The following is a 16,282-nucleotide window of genomic DNA, read 5'->3' as shown; positions in this document are numbered from 1 at the left end:
TACAGAAAACGCCATCCAAGTTCGAATTAATGAAAATATTAGATTGATGGCTGAATTGCATGCTAGGTGGGAAAGAGAAGAAAATGAAAAACTTGCTAAAGAGAATAATGTAGCTAAATTTTGGACTATTACCACCATTAGTAATGATGATGTTTCACATGTTGCTAAACCTCCTACTATCAATGATAAAATAATTGGTGTTGGCAATGTTTCTACTCCTAGTGCAAAGCGTGCAAAATTGCCTGAAACTGCTAAAACTGCCGAAACTGCTTGTGATAAAACTGCTGAAATTTTTCAAAATATTGGGGACAATGATCCCATTGCTGTAGATCATAATGGTTTAGATTTTGATGATTTTCACATCTCTGAAGTTATAAAGTTCTTACAAAAACTTGCTAGAAGTCCTCATGCTAGTGCTATAAATTTGGCCTTCACAAAACATATTACAAATGCTCTCATAAAAGCTAGAGAAGATAAACTAAAACTTGAAACTTCTATTCCTAGGAAGCTAGAAGATGGTTGGGAGCCCATCATTAAAATGAGGGTCAATGATTTTGATTGTAATGCTTTATGTGATCTTGGTGTAACTATTTCTGTTATGCCTAAGAAAATCTATGATATGCTTGACTTGCCACCATTGAAAAATTGTTATTTGGATGTTAATCTTGCTGATAATGCTATAAAGAAACCTTTGGGGAGGATTGATAATGTTCGCATTATGGTTAACAATAATCTGTCCCCGTTTACTTTGTTGTCTTGGATATTGAATGCAATGCATCTTGTCCCATTATACTGGGAAGACCTTTTCTTCGAACTGTTGGTGCTACTATTGATATGAAGGAAGGTAATATTAAGTATCAATTTCCTCTCAAGAAAGGTATGGAACACTTCCCTAGAAAGAGAATGAAGTTACCTTATGATTCTATTATTAGACCAAATTATGATGTTGATGCTTCTTCTCTCGATAATACTTGATTCACACTTTCTGCGTCTAGCTGAAAGGCGTTAAAGAAAAGCGCTTATGGGAGACAACCCATTATTTTACTTATGCACTATTGCATTGTTGTGCCAAGTAAAGTCTTTGATAGTAATGTTGATACTAGATTTCGATTACTGCGCAGAAACAGATTTCTTACTGTCACGAAATTGAGCAGCCCCGTCTGTAGGTAACTCAGAAAAATATGCCAATGTACGTGCGTGATCCTCAGATATGTACGCAACTTTCATTCAATTTGAGCTTTTTCATCTGAGCAAGTTAAGTGCCCCAGAAAAATTCGTATTTACGGACTGTTCTGTTTTGACAGATTCTGCCTTTTATTTCACATTGCGTGTTTTGCTATGTTTGATGGATTTCTTTGTTCCATTAACTTTCAGTAGCTTTGTGCAATGTCCAGAAGTGTTAAGAATGATTATTTCACCTCTGAATATATGAATTTTCAATTATGCACTAACCCTCTAATGAGTTTGTTTTGAGTTTGGTGTGGAGGAAGTTTTCAAGGGTCAAGAGAGGAGGATGATACAATATGATCAAGAAGAGTGAAAAGTCTAAGCTTGGGGATGCCCCCGTGGTTCATCCCTCGCATATTTTAAGAAGACTCAAGCATCTAAGCTTGGGGATTCCCAAGGCATCCCTTCTTCATCGACAACTTATCAGGTCACCTCTAGTGAAACTATATTTTTATTCCGTCACATCTTATGTGCTTTGCTTGGAGCGTCTGTATGTTTTTATTTTTGTTTGTGTTTGAATAAAATCGGATCCTAGCATTCCTTGTATTGGAGAGAGACATGCTCCACTGTTGCATATGAACACATGTGTTCTTAGCTTTACTTTTAATGTTCATGGCGAAGGTTGAAACTGCTTCGTTCATTATTATGGTTGGAAACAGAAAATGCTTCATGTGGCAATTGGTATAATGTCTTGAATAATTTGATACTTGGAAATTGTTGTGCTCATATAGATCATGTTTAAGCTCTTGCATCATGTACTTTGCACCTATTAATGAAGAACTACATAGAGCTTGTTAAAATTTGGTTTGCATGATTGGTCTCTCTAGAGTCTAGATATTTTCTGGTGAGGTGTTTGAACAACAAGGAAGATAGTGTAGAGTCTTATAATGCTTGCAATATGTGCTTATGTAAGTTTTGTTGTACCGGTTTATACTTGAGTTTGCTTCAAACAACCTTGCTAGCCCAAAGCCTTGTATTGAGAGGGATAACTTCTCGTGCATCCAAATCCTTGAGCCAAAAACTATGCCATTTGTGTCCACCATACCTACCTACTACATGGTATTTCTCTGCCATTCCAAAGTACATTACTTGAGTGCTACCTTTAAAATTCTATTCTTTGTCTTTGCAATATATAGCTCATGGGAAAATAGCCTTAAAAACTATTGTGGTAAAAAATATGTAGCTTATGTATCTTATTTCTTATAATTTGCTTGTTGAGCGATAACCATGTTTCTGGGGACGCCATCAACTATTACACCTTTGTTGAATATCATGTGAGTTGCTATGCATGTTCGTCTTGTCGGAAGTAAGGGCGATTTTCATGATCAAATGGTTTGAGTATGCATATTGTTAGAGAAGAACATTGGGCCGCTAACTAAAACCATGAATCATGGTGGAAGTTTCAGTTTGGACATCAATCATCAATCTCTTATGAGAATATTATCTGTTGTTGAATGCTTATGCATTAAAGAGGAGTCCATTATCTGTTGTCTATGTTGTCCCGGTATGGATGTCCTTGTTGAGATCTATCAAAAACGAGAAATCAAATGCGATCTATCTCCTTGGACCTTTGTACAGGCGGCATAGAGGTACCCCTTTGTGACACTTGCTTCAATCATATGTTATGCAATGATAATCCGTGTTAATCCAAGCTAATTAGGACAAGGTGCGAGCACTATTGGTATTCTATGCATGAGGCTTGCAACTTATAGGATGTCTTATACATAACACATATGATTTATTACTACCGTTGACAAAATTGTTTCTATGTTTCCAAAATGAAAAGCTCTAGCACAAAAATAGTAATCCATGCTTCCTCTGCGAAGGGCCATTCTTCTACTTTATGTTGAGTCAGTTTACCTACTTCTTTCTATCTTAGAAGCAAACACTTGTGTCAACTGTGTGCATTGATTCTTACATGTTTACCTATTGAACTTGTTATATTGCTTTATGTTGACAATTATCCATGAGATACATCCATGAGATAAACATGTTGAAGTTGAAAGCAACCGCTGAAACTTATATCTTCCTTTGTGTTGCTTCAAAGCTTTCTACTAAGAATCTATTGCTTTATGAGTTAACTCTTATGCAAGTCTTATTGATGCTTGTCTTGAAAGTACTATTCATGAAAAGTCTTTGCTATTTTATTCAGCTTGTTTATTCATTGTCTTTACCATTGCTTCGAATCACCGCATTCATCTCATATGCTTTACAATAGTATTGATCAAGATTATGATAGCATGTCACTTCGTAAATTATCATTGTTATCGTTTACCTACTCGAGGGCGAGTAGGAACTAAGCTTGGGGATGCTTGATACGTCTCAAACGTATCTATAATTTCTTATGTTCCATGCTACTTTTATAATGATACTCACATGTTTTATACAAACTTTACATCATTTATACGCATTTTCTGGCACTAACCTATTGACGAGATGCCGAAGAGCCAGTTGCTGTTTTCTGCTGTTTTTGGTTTTAGAAATCCTACAAAGGAAATATTCTCGGAATTGGACGAAATCAACGCCCAGGGTCTTATTTTTCCACGGAGCTTCCGGAAGACCGAAGAGCATACGAAGTGGGGCCACGAGGTGGCCAGACCATAGGCCGGCGCAGCCAGGGAGGGGCCCGCGCCGCCCTATGGTGTGTGCCCCTCGTCAGCCCTCCGACTCTGCCCTTCCGCCTACTTATAGCCTTCGTCGCGAAAACCCTATTACCGAGAGCCACGATACGAAAAACCTTCCAGAGACTCCACCGCCGCCAATCCCATCTCGGGGGATTCAGGAGATCGCCTCCGGCACCCTGCCGGAGAGGGGAATCATCTCCCGGAGGACTCTTCATCACCATGATCGCCTCCGAATTGATGTGTGAGTAGTTCACCCCTGGACTATGGGTCCATAGCGAGTAGCTAGATGGTTGTCTTCTCCTCATTGTGCTATCATGTTAGATCTTGTGAGCTGCCTATCATGATCAAGATTATCTATTTGTAATGCTACATGTTGTGTTTGTTGGGATCCGATGAATATGGAATACTATGTCAAGTTGATTTTCAATCTATCATATATGTGTTGTTTATGTTCTTGCATGCTCTCCGTTGCTAGTAGAGGCTCGGCCAAGTTGATACTTGTAACTCCAAGAGGGAGTATTTATGCTCGATAGTGGGTTCATGCCTCCATTGAATGCGGGACAGGTGACGAAAGTTCTAAGGTTGTGGATGTGCTATTGCCACTAGGGATAAAACATCAATGCTTTGTCTAAGGATATTTGTGTTGATTACATTACGCACCATGCTTAATGCAATTGTCTGTTGTTTGCAACTTAATACTGGAAGGGGTGCGGATGCTAACCTGAAGGTGGACATTTTAGGCATCGATGCATGCTGGATAGCGGTCTATGTACTATGTCGTAATGCCCTGATTAAATCTCATAGTAGTCATCGTGATATGTATGTGCATTGTTATGCCCTCTCTATTTGACAATTGCCCAACTGTAATTTGTTCACCCAACATGCTATTTATCTTACGAGAGAGACACCACTAGTGAACTGTGGACCCCGGTCCATTCTTTTACATCTGAAATACAATCTACTGCAAACTCTGTTCTTTACTGTTCTTCGCAAACAAACATCATTTTCCACACCATACGTTTAATCCTTTGTTTAGAGCAAGCCGGTGAGATTGACAACCTCATTGTTAACTTGGGGCAAAGTATTGTGATTGTGTTGTGCAGGTTCCACGTTGGCGCCGGAATCCCTGGTGTTGCGCCGCACTACACTCCGTCACCAACAACCTTCACGTGTTCCTTGACTCCTACTGGTTCGATAACCTTGGTTTCATACTGAGGGAAAACTCGCTGCTGTACGCATCACACCTTCCTCTTGGGGTTCCCAACAGACGTGTGTCAACTACCACGCCAATATCAGCGTCTGTGTGCTTTTATTTTCGTTTTGTTATTTTCATTCTCTGAATAAATCGGATCCTATCATGCTTGTGTGGGAGAGAGACACGCTCCGCTTTTTCATATGAACACTTGTGTTCTTAGTTTTACTTTAATGTTCATGGCGAAGTTGAAAGCCGCTTCGTTGATTGTTATTTTGTTGGAAACAGAAAATGCTTCATGTGGTAAATGGTATATTATCTTGAATAATTTGATACTTGGCAATTGTTTTGAGCTCTCATAGATCATGTTTAAGCTTTTGCATCATGTAGTTTGAACCTATTAGTGGAGAACTACTGTAGAGCTTGTTGAAATTTGTATTGCATGATTGATCTCTCTAAGGTCTTGATATTTTCTGGTAAAAGTGTTTGAGCAACAAGGAGACAGTGTAGAGTCTTATAATGCTTGCAATATGTTCTTATGTAAGTTTTGCTGTACCGGTTCATACTCGTGTTGCTTCAAACAACCTTGCTAGCCAAAGCCTTGTACTGAGAGGAAATGCTTCTCGTGCATCCAAAACCTTGATCCAAAACTCATGCCATTTGTGTCCACCATAACTACCTACTATGTGGTATTTCTCTGCCATTCCAAAGTAAATTGCTTGCGTGCTACCTTTAAAAAAATTCATTCCTTGTCTTTGCAATACATAGCTCATGGGAAAGTAGCCTAAAAAACTAGTGTGGTAATGAATATGTCGCTTATGTATCTTAGTTCTTATAAGTTGCTTGTTGAGCGGTAACCATGTTTCTGGGGACGCCATCAACCTGTCACACCTTTGTTGAATATCATGTGAGTTGCTATGCATGTTCGTCTTGTCTGAAGTAAGGGAGATTTCTCATTATTAAATGGTTTGAGTATGCATATTGTTAGAGAAGAACATTGGGCCACCAACCAAAGCCATGTATCATGGTGGAAGTTTCAGCTTGGACATTAATCCTCAAATCTCTTATGAGAATATTTTTGTTGTTGAATGCTTAAAGCATAAAAGAGGAGTCCACTATCTGTTTTCTATGTTGTCCCGGTATGGATGTCCTCAAGTTGAGATCTATCAAAACTGAGAAATCAAATGCGATCTATCTCCTTGGACCTTTGTACAAGTGGCATAGAGGTACCCCTTTGTGACACTTGGTTGAAACATATGTAATGCAATGATAATCCATGGAAATCCGAGCTAATTAGGACAAGGTGCGGGCACTATTGGTATTCGATGCATGAGGCTTGCAACTTATAGGAGGTTTTATACATAACACATATGAATTATTACTACCGTTGACAAAATTGTTTCCATGTTTCCAAAATAAAAAGCTCTATCACATGAGTAATCCATGCTTCCCTCTGCGAAGGGCCTTTCTTTTACTTTATGTTGAGTCAGTTTACCTACTTCTTTCTATCTTAGAAGCAAACACTTGTGTTAACTGTGTGCATTGATTCTTACATGTTTACCTATTGCACTTGTTATATTGCTTTATGTTGACAACTATCCATGAGATATACATGTTACAAGTTGAAAGCAATTGCTGAAACTTAATCATCCTTTGTGTTGCTTCAAAACCTTCGTTAAGAATCTATTGCTTGATGAGTTAACTCTTATGCAAGACTTATTGATGCTTGTCTTGAAAGTACTATTCATGAAAAGTATTTGCTATATGATTCGATTGTTTAGTCATTATCTTTACCATTGCTTCGAATCACTTCATTCATCTCATATGCTTTACAATAGTATTGATCAAGATTATGATAGTAGCATGTCACTTCGAAATTATCCTTGTTATCGTTTACCTACTCGAGGGCGAGTAGGAACTAAGCTTGGGGATGCTTGATACATCTCCAACGTATCTATAATTTCTGATGTTCCATGCTTATATTATGACAATACCTACATGTTTTATTCATACTTTATATCATTTTTATGCATTTTCCTGGACTAACCTATTAACAAGATGCCGAAGTGCGAGTTCCTGTTTTCTGCTGTTTTTGGTTTCAGAAATCCTACACAGGAAATATTCTCGGAATTGGACGAAACAAAAGCCCAAGGCCTTATTTTCCACGGATTGTTCCAGAACACCGAAGGAGAGACGGAGAGGGGCCACGAGGTGGCCACCCCACCTGGCGGCGCGGCCAAGAGGGGGGGCGCCCCCCTAGGGTGTGGGCCCCTCGGGACTCCACCGACATCGCCCCTTCGCCTATATATTCTCTCCGTTGCGAAAACCATAGGGCATCCAGTCATATTCCACGAAGAGTTCCGTAGCCGCCGCCATCGCGAAGACAAGTTTCGGGGGATAGAATCTCTGTTCCGGCACGCCGCCGGGACGGGGAATTGCCCCCGGAGTCATCTCCATCGACACCACCGCCATCTTCATCGCCGTTGCTGTCTCCCATGATGAGGAGGGAGTAGTTCTCCCCGGAGGCTGAGGGCTCTACCGGTAGCTATGTGGTTCATCTCTCTCTCCCATGGTGTGATCTTTATGTGATCATGAGCTTTGTATCACTATTAATCTATGTGCTACTCTAGTGATGTTATTAAAGTAGTCTATTCCTCCTCCATGATGTAAAGTTGACGAGTGTGTGCATCATGTAGTACTTGGCGTAGGTTATGATTGTAATCTCTTGTAGATTATGAAGTTAACTATTACTATGATAGTATTGATGTGATCTATTCCCCCTTTCATAGCTATTGTTGACGGTGTGTATGCTATGTTAGTACTCGGTCTAAATTGCAACGGTCTATTATGCACTCTAGAGGTTACTTTAATATGAACTCCGGATTCACTCTCCACGGTGTGACGGTGACGAGTGTGCGCATCGTGTGTGATTCCTTTATGACGTTGTGGAGCTTGTTTACTCCGGCTTGAGGGTGCTCTTGTAGCCCTACACAATGAATGGTGTTTGTTATCCAACAAGAGAGTGTTTAAGAGTAGCATTTATTTATTCGAGTTATGTGATCATTGTTGAGAGTGTCCACTAGTGAAAGTATGATCCCTAGGCCTTGTTTCTAAGCATTGAAACACCGTTTCCAACAAGTTACTGCTACATGTTCGCTTGCTGCCATTTTTATTTCAGATTGCAATTGCTACTTATAATCATCCATATTACTTGTATTTCACTATCTCTTCGCCGAACTAGTGCACCTATACATCTGACAAGTGTATTAGGTGTGTTGGGGACACAAGAGACTTCTTGTATCTTAATTGCAGGGTTGCTTGAGAGGGATATCTTTGACCTCTACCTCCCTGAGTTCGATAAACTTTGGGTGATTCACTTAAGGGAAACTTGCTGCTGTTCTACAAACCTCTGCTCTTGGAGGCCCAACACTGTCTACAGGAATAGAAGCGTGCGTAGACATCTAGTACTTGGCGTAGGTTATGATTGTAATCTCTTGTAGATTATGAAGTTAACAATTACTATGATAGTATTGATGCGATCTATTCCCCCTTTCATAGCTATTGTTGACAGTGTGTATGAAAACATGTGATCCTCATATCTAAGCCTTCCCCTCCAGTTATCCCAGTTGCTGTCACTCTGGGGCCTCGGGTTCCGGACATAGACATGTGCAAACAACTTGTAGATACAATCTAAGCAATAACTAGAGAGCTTAAATCTAAGATCATGCCACTCGTGCACTAGTGACAAGCATTAAACACAACAAGATTGCAGCAACAATAACTTCACAAACTTACATAGATAGACTGATCATAATGTAACAATTCATCGGATCCCAACAAACACAACACCGATTACATCAGATGGATCTCAATCATGTAAGGCAGCTCATGAGATCATTGTATTGAAGTACATGGGAGAGAGAGTACCAACTAGCTACAGCTAGAACCCGTAGTCCATGGGGGAACTACTCACGGAGCATGATGGAGACAGCAACGGCGATGAAGATGGCGGTGGAGTCGATGGAGATGGATTCCGGGGGCAATTCCCCGTCCCGGCGGCGTGCCGGAACAGAGATTCTGTCCCTCGAAACTTGTCTTCGCGATGGCGGCGGCTACGGAACTCTTCGTGGAATATGACTGGTTGTTTTAGGGTTTTCGCGACTGAAAGAATATATAGGCGGAAGGGCGGCGTCGGAGGGGTCCCGAGGGTCCCACACCATAGGGGGGCGCGCCCCCCCTCTTGGCCGCGCCGCCAGGTGGGGTGGCCACCTCGTGGCCCCTCTCCGTCTCTCCTTCGGTGTTCTGGAAGAATCCGTGGAAAATAAGGCATTGGGCTTTTGTTTCGTCCAATTCCGAGAATATTTCCTATGTAGGATTTCTGAAACCAAAAACAGCAGAAAACAGGAACTGGCGCTTCGGTATCTTGTTAATAGGTTAGTTCCAGAAAATGCATAAAAATGATATAAAGTGTGAGCAAAACATGTAGGTATTGTCATACAACTAGCATGGAACATAAGAAATTATAGATATGTTGGAGACGTATCACATGGCAATGATGGTGCAATGCAACTTATCCATATTAATCGGAGTTGGAACCCCGGACAAATAATTTATGGTTGGAGTTGCATTTCTACCGACAAGTTTAAGTGTTGATTAACATGGCAGTAGCATGGCAAGGGTGAGCTACTTCAAATTTAAACGGAGCGGGGAAACCCTAGACGGTGTCCGAAATACTCTGCATATATATATGTGAGGTGAACATGCATAACTATCACGGCTCGATATGATGCGATATGCAAACAGATATATGGATGTCATATTCATGTTCTTCACATTTTTCTGATCAATTTTCATATATAAAACATTTCTATTTGATTTACCAATTAAAAGATATTAACAAATTGGTTTTTATTGTTAATTAAAATATAAAAAAAATTTATTTAAGTGGGGTAAGGACCCGAGAACAAAAACTGGATCAGGGGAGGACCCCGGGTTTATTAAATAGAGATGCAGGGGGTTTTCTTGGAAACAACAGATGTGGGGACTGCGGGTTGAGAAACAAAAGCTGGCAGGGGCCTCTGTGCAAAAGATTTTGATCTAGAGAGGGTGGAGGGTTTTCGCACCGGAGATGGGGCTAGCCCGAGTCGATGACGGGTGGGACCCGCTGGCCACGTGGTTGCCAGCGTGGCAAAGCATGCGTGCACGCATAGCAGGTGTTCGATGTCGTGCGCGGTGCGGGGAACGGCGGTGACCACCACAGGGCGTCGTCGCGCGTGGCGCTGCAGGGCGTTCCAGGAAGCGAGGTAAGGCACGCCGGTATCGCCTCGTCGGTGCGGACCAGAAAGAGGTGGCGCCGTCGTCAGGGAGTCGCTGGAGTGGCGCCGGCGGCGAGGATCTGCAAGGAGCGGAGGTGGTTCATCGCGGGAAGAACCGAACAGAGGTTGAGAGAGGGGAGGTAAGGTCGAGGAGATGCAGAGGGCTACCAGGAGGCTGATGGCGAGGTCAAAGAGGACGAGGGAGGCACAGGGTGGCCAAAATTGACGGAATTGGTCACCGGTGCTGAGGAAGAACATGATGATGATGACGGCTGGGGAGGTTCCCTGGCTCGATTCCGTGCACCGGGAGGAAGAGGGCGACGTGGAGGTTCTCTGGGTCTCATCAGCGTGGCGCGGGGTTGACGGAGGCGGTGGTGCGCCGATGTTCTGTGGGGATTTTCCTCGCTCGTTTGCATGCAGAGAATGAAGAAGAGGGAGAGAGGAGGACGGCGGCGGCAGGGAGGGGAGAGGGATCGTTTGGTGGGCGCTAGCGTTCGGCGCGAGAGGTTAAACAAGGGGGGGTATGTGGGAGCGGTGTGGTGCGGTGGTTGAGGACCACGGCCACGCCATCTGCGTGCTCCCGTGGAAGAAGACGACAAGGGGAAAAAGCGTACCGCTTCGTCCAGGAAGGTGGGCCGACATGGTGGGCTGGCCAGGCCGAAAAGAAGAAGGAAGGGAGGGGGAATGGGCTGCGGGAAGAAAGGGGATGGTGGAACTGGGCTGCTGCTCCGGGTGGTTTTAGGTAGAATTAGATAGGGTTTTCCTTTTTCTGTTTTTATTTAAAAACTGTTTTAAAACATTTGGAGGAAAACCAAATAGTTTTTATTTAAAATAATTTTATTTTGATTAAAATATGGTGGATGATATGATCCATGATGATGCACAAAAAGAAAAGAACACACAAAATCTAATAGGGGTTCTACCAGGGCCATTACAACAGAGTACTTAGTACCTAATCTAGTTTCAGAGTGGTAAGACGCCTACCTAAACCTAGGGGTAGACTACCCAGATGCAAAAGAAATGTTCATCTGCCTCTATATGCCAACATTATAGTCACATATGCACAAAAGCAAGTGCTTAACAGCCTCCTAGAGGCCATCACAACTACTGACGGTGACGATCAAACATAAGCAGAGACAACGATCAAGCAGCAGCACCTTAACGGCGAGGATCAGCATAAGGGTCCTCGCGATGCCTCTTGCAGCCGAAGATGCTAGAGCAGGAAGTCTCCTTCCTGAAGACGTCGACCTTGAAGCCATCGCCCTGAGGGGTGAAGACGATCGTGTCGTCGACGCGTGATGTCTACGCACGCTTCTATTCCTGTAGACAGTGTTGGGCCTCCAAGAGCAGAGGTTTTTAGAACAGCAGCAAGTTTCCCTTAAGTGAATCACCCAAGGTTTATCGAACTCAGGGAGGAAGAGGTCAAAGATATCCCTCTCAAGCAACCCTGCAATCACGATACAATAAGTCTCTTGTGTCCCCAACACACCCAATACACTTGTCAGATGTATAGGTGCACTAGTTCGGCGAAGAGATAGTAAAACACAGGTGGTATAGATGGTGGTAATATTGCAGGAAGTAAAGATGCAGTAAAACAACAAACAAGCGATGTTTGCAGTATTTGAAAACGGTGCCAGAAAATAGCTTGCTGGCGTGGGAGGCAATTCTCTGTGGTGTAAACAAGGCCTAGGGATCATACTTTCACTAGTGGACACTCTCAACATTGATCACATAACTGAATAAACAAATACTACTTTCTCTACACTCTCTTGTTGGATGACAAACACCATTCATTGTGTAGGGCTACAAGAGCACCTCAATGCCGGAGTTAACAAGCTCCACAACATTCGATGTTCATATTTAAATAACCTTAGAGTGCATGATAGACCATTGCAATTATACCGAGTACCACTACTGCAGAAATCCTTACTAGTGACAAGCGCATTTTGCTCATCAATGACAGGCATATTGCCTGTCACTAATGTGTTGTCACTGGTACTGCCAGTCACTAGTGATGGGAAGAATGCCTGTCACTACTAGGCGAACTAGTGACAGGCAGAAAAAATGCATGTCACTGCCATGATGAAAGGCCGCAGCCATGTTGGGTTCTCTAGTGACTAGTCCATTATCGTGCATGTCACTGGTATCAATTTCGATATAAAAAAAATTAATTACATTTTCAACGAATATTCAATAACAAGCAGGTATAAGATACAATATAGCATTTCATAGGCGCAGCCTCATACTAAATGCAAGAAAAGCACATTAGTATCATAGGGAACATAAGATCAGTTACACAAAATTTAAAACTAAGCGGAAAGAACTCTACGGCAACTACATGCGAATCAAAAGAAACCAAACACCAGTCACTTCCACATCTCCTACTCGGCAAACCAAAAGACACCAACATCCCAACTCTTCGACATCTTCTACTGACTATCACCTCCAACTTGAGCACTATCGGTCCCATCATTACCTTCCTGGAAAACAAAAAAGGAGAGCAGTCATATTTGAAATCAATATTTCTCAAAGGCAAGACAAAGATATAAACCAGCAGTGTATCGGACTTGCAAACAGATCACCAAAAATAAACCGAGAAAACCCACAACAAACAAAACGTTAGCTGCAAGTAGCAGTAGTGTTGTAATACTCAAAACCAATGCAGCTGATGTTCACCCCATATATTTATGTACATTGCACGGGTTGAACCAAAGCACACTATACCAAAGAGCAGGCAAAACAAAATTACAAACTGTCAACATATTACTCTATAAATTTACATCAGAATTATTTACTACAGCTTGCATTTAAGCACCTTTTTCATTTTAGTTAGTTGTCAGAAATACATATTGGAGTCAATGACATGACAACATGGAAATTTGGGAATAAAGACAGAAGATTTCCATAGTACACTTTTGTTCCAGATCACACAATAAATCATGTGGGTTGTTTAATATATGGAACATGGCTGTATTTTCATAATGCGGCAATGCCAAATGCGAGCGGCAACTCCTAGCATGTCAGATTAGGGACGTGTTTGGTTCGTAGTTTTGTAACGTAGCTACATAGCAGTGCTAACAGGTTCCATAAATAGTACTGTTTTCGCTGTCACCGCCGGGGCCGCCAAGCCACCGCCTGCTGTCATGGCCACGGCCGCCACCGTGACTGCCTGCTGGTGTCGCGCCGCCTTCCGCTATGCCGCCACAGCCGCCTGCTGTTGTCGCGCCGCCGCCCGCCGCCGCAGCGAGCCGTCCGCTAGCTGTCGCTATTGCCAGCGCTGCCTCTGCCGCCGTTGAGCAGCAGGAGTTCCAATATCCATCCCCTGGTGCTTGGACACGGCGCTTCCGGCTAGCAGCTGATACTCCACTACCAGCATTACCCTGGTACAGTAGTAACCAAACAGATTTCACTATTTCCCCATTCCATTTACAACTTTACATTACCAGTGTAATTTATTACGTTTCCATTACCATTACCATTGTTGAAACAAACGTGTCAAAAGTGCTTAGATAAAACTACATGCTTCGGTAATGGACTCTGGACAATCAATCAATTGGTTCACCTGCCAGGATGGAGTATCATTTTTCTAAATGGTCTGAATTGCTCTTGTTTAACCTAAGAAACCTTTTCTACAGAGAAACAACTTGGTGGTCACATATGCTGCATATGCCTTTGCTTGTTTTCTATAACTAGGTTCCGATGGTAAACATAACTTTAAATATCGTATGTTTCATAATGTCATCTCATCTATTTTATTCTTGTTGAGTATACCCCATACTCATAATTATATTTACTGATATGCGCAGATTATAATGAGGAGCAAGAAATGAACAAAGGGCTTGGGGTGTGACAGTTACCAGTGGATTCCTCCATTGCTGATACATACTTCCATTTTGAGTATGCTGAAATGCAAAGTTCTAGAATTGTTGCAAAGTGCAAATAATAATGACCCATACATCATCCGGTGATCATGCATGCTTGATCAATTGGGTTGCAGCCGTCTTTGTGCGTGAATCATGAACCTCCGGCAAGTCATCATCGCCATAAAAAAACCCCGGATTTGGAGGCGACCTCTGTGTTGAGGCGCTTGCTGCATCACGTTTGATTTAAGTTAGTTCACAAGTGGTTGATAATTCAGCCTCCCATACTTTGAAAAAAATCACTGCTAATATTAAAAGAATAGAGGAATACTACCAAAATATAAAAGTGGCGAGAGCAAATTGCTGTTGTGAAGAAGCTGCTGCCAGTGCTCAGCCCTTCCCTGTCGGAGGCGAGTCTATTCAGTACAAGTCAACAATCACTATTAAGAGTGTTAGCACGCTGGCTGATTCTTACTCTGCTGGAAATTATAAACATGTCAATCATTTCAAACAGAGATGACTTCTCTTCGATTCAGTTTAGCTATAACACAAGCAGGTATTCTGTATAGGACCTCATATATCTTATAACATTACCCAGTATAATATAATTAATAGTTCCATATGGATTTTGTTAATTTCTTATTCTTTTCAATTGTGTGTTATCGACAGTAGAAGAGAAGTACCATTTGTCATATTTTTTAGAACTCATGCTAATGTTAGAACTAATTATACATTCAACTAAAAGTATACAGTCATCACAAAAGGAAATACTAAACATGCAGTCACTTTTATAACATGGTGATTTGGTTAAATTATTGGTTTCATACAAGCTGTCAACATGTAAACGGTAGGTATGTACTGATTGAGAAGATTAACTGCCTACACTAATCCAGAGCTTCTTTAATTTCTTGTACAAGCTCCATCACAATGCCAATGAGAAACCAGGAGTAGCTCCATCGCTGCAGCCTGCAGGTAGAAGGAATGCAAGGAGTAGCTCCATGTGCCTATCTTGGAACCACAAATCACATCCCTTAACTGCATTCAGTTCGGTACATATTAGTACCAGAGATACTAAGCTTATTGACTTGGGCACTTCAGAAAATGATGCAAACAATGGTGGATCTGACATAGTAATTCCTCAAAAACTAAGGCACGGGAAGAGATCTGTTCATGCCTGCATTAAGGATGGAGTTGGGGCCAGCGTCGGGGGATGTAGATGGTGTCTGCTTCAGTCCCGACGAACCAGGCGATGGAGTTGCTGCTGGCGGCACCAGACGATTGAGTTGATGTCGGCGTCCGGCCGGCGGCGGCACCGGGCGCTAGAATTGGTGCAGCGCCGGGCGATGGAGTAGCACGACCTCGGAGGGTGGAGGGGAAGTGAAAGAGGAATTGGGTCGTGAGTTTTAAGCAGCTACGGCGGCCAGCGTGGCTTTGGAGGGGCGGCCGCGTTAGAGAGGCTGGCAGCCAGCGCCGCGTTGGAGAGGCGGCGGCGTTGGAGGAGCAGGGCGGCGACGGTTGGGGATTTGGAGGAGTAGGGCGGCGGCTCGATCTAATGATCCGTGATCTTTTTTGTTTCAACTGACCCGTGATTTTCTTCTGGCTATGTCCTTTGAGGCGCGTGCGTGGGCCGGCCCAGGAAAAGGCGTGCGAGAAAACAAAGGCCGCGCAGTGACAGTCAATTATAGAAGCCCATCACTAAAGTATTTGCTCTTCTGGACCATCTCTTAAATAAAATACTAGTGACAGCCTATTTTGTGAGCTAGTCACTGTTGCTCTGTACTAATGACAGGCTTATGCGTGCCTGTCACTAGGATATTTACTAGCGACACACATAATTTTTGCTTGTCACTGAACACCTGGCGGCTATAAGCCTTTCTGCAGTAGTGTACTAACATAGCATGCACACTGTCACCATCAGGCTATGAAAGGAGGAATAGATCGCATCAATACTATCATAGTAATAGTTAACTTCATAATCTACAAGAGATCACAATCATAACCTATGCCAAGTACTACATGATGCACACACTCGTCACCATTACATCATGAAGGAGGAATAGAATA

The 16,282-nt window shown here is 42.5% G+C and overlaps 1 long non-coding RNA gene across 2 annotated transcripts; it reads right to left on the bottom strand.

The window, feature by feature from the left end:
* Nucleotides 1-12,564: 12,564 nt before the first annotated feature.
* Nucleotides 12,565-15,520, bottom strand: LOC124668179. Of its 2 annotated transcripts, none has more exons than XR_006991576.1 (3): nucleotides 14,553-15,520; nucleotides 14,216-14,448; nucleotides 12,565-12,838 (listed from the first exon to the last, which is right to left on the bottom strand). It is a non-coding gene; the product is annotated as an uncharacterized LOC124668179 (long non-coding RNA). The 2 variants fall into 2 exon arrangements; XR_006991577.1 differs by lacking the exon at nucleotides 12,565-12,838 and adding an exon at nucleotides 13,679-13,738.
* Nucleotides 15,521-16,282: the final 762 nt, after the last annotated feature.

The sequence above is a fragment of the Lolium rigidum genome, chromosome 6, assembly GCF_022539505.1.
Source record: "Lolium rigidum isolate FL_2022 chromosome 6, APGP_CSIRO_Lrig_0.1, whole genome shotgun sequence".
Lineage (NCBI taxonomy): Eukaryota > Viridiplantae > Streptophyta > Magnoliopsida > Poales > Poaceae > Lolium > Lolium rigidum.
This window is presented reverse-complemented; position numbering and strand designations above follow the sequence as displayed.